A 1,419-nucleotide genomic window follows, 5' to 3' on the forward strand; every position below is an offset into this window, starting at 1 on the left:
TCTGTAGACCAGGCTGGTCTCGAACTCACAGAGATCTGCCTGCCTCTGCCTCCCGAGTGCTGGGATTAAAGGCGTGCGCCACCATATAAATGTTCAAAATTAACAATTATTATAGTAAAGATGAATAAAATTTCAATCAAATATATTTAAAAGTAGATCTATACTTTTGTTTCTATGCTGTCTCAAAAGCCTGTGAAGACAGACAATTGGGATGTACAACTGTAGATTTACAAACAGTAATTTCTACTATGATCTTCTATTTTCCTCAAAATTCTACTGATATGAGGCAGTTCAGTAAATCAACAGCTTGGACAACTTTGTATCACAGCATGTGATCCAATGAGGGTCTGAAACTTTACAAACATTTAAAGCTCCATGAATCCTTCCAGATACATTTCTACAATTATATTTAGCTCTGATTTTACTTGGATGACTCTAGTGACAATTACACAAATCATAGAAACACAATTGTTTTTCTTTAAGTAGAAACAGCCAAAGGTGGAAATACTGCATGCTCAGACAGCACACTTCAAATATCTTTCACTGGCACAAATTACTAGTTACTAAAATGATTGGGCAATCGAAAATCTCTTCAAAGAGCTCACCTTTGACAGACTTCAGGATTTCTTATTTAATCCAGTGTGCTAAAGTTTCAATTACTATTGTCCATACTATAACAAGCTTTGAATTATCTTCCAAACTAGAAACATAGGAGACAGTGATAGTTTTAAGAGATCATTCAAGGAATCTTATGGGCAAAATTCTACCCTATCTTTATATAGCTAGATGTATGCAGATGCTGCCCTTCCTCTGGCCATGTCTGACTCTCTGCCAAGTACTTAGTAGAGACTCAGTCATAATGTGTAATGCCTGCTACTTTTATATCGTATATCTTCTCGGCAGGGAAACTTATTCTATGCTGGCTTATATGAGGATTAAAAGCCATCAACTGTATGCTTTAGTTTGAAAATATATACCATAAATGAAGTCAGTGCAACATATCCATTAATTAATAAAGATGTTAATGTAAGATAAAAGTTATGAGAAGGTCATGTACAGAATTATTATAACCATTAATCTTATTTTCTTCATAGTTATATACCATTAAAGTTATCCTTGAGACCACTTCTAATTATTGATTCTAATAATATTTGTTTTATTATTAAAAATTAATCATTTTAATTGATACAAATAAAAAAGTATGGCGAAAAATATACAGGTAGGTAAATTACATTTGCTATAAATATATTGTTCATTTACATCACCACATTATACAAAGTTTCTTTATTTCTCTGATACCTTTCTCTAGAGGAAGACATTGATAGTATATGTTCTTGCTTCATGCCCATTAATCACAGGCAGTGAGTGTGTGTGTGTGTGTGTGTGTGTGTGTGTGTATGAACTTTCTGAAGATACTTA

The 1,419-nt window shown here is 33.1% G+C and overlaps 1 protein-coding gene across 1 annotated transcript in view; it reads right to left on the bottom strand.

Moving 5' to 3' along the window:
• Fut9 (fucosyltransferase 9) overlaps positions 1–1,419 on the bottom strand; it is a 181,512-nt gene that overhangs the window by 42,231 nt on the left and 137,862 nt on the right. The window lies entirely within an intron of this gene.

This window comes from Microtus ochrogaster, linkage group LG5 (assembly GCF_000317375.1).
Source record: "Microtus ochrogaster isolate Prairie Vole_2 linkage group LG5, MicOch1.0, whole genome shotgun sequence".
In the NCBI taxonomy this organism is placed as follows: domain Eukaryota; kingdom Metazoa; phylum Chordata; class Mammalia; order Rodentia; family Cricetidae; genus Microtus; species Microtus ochrogaster.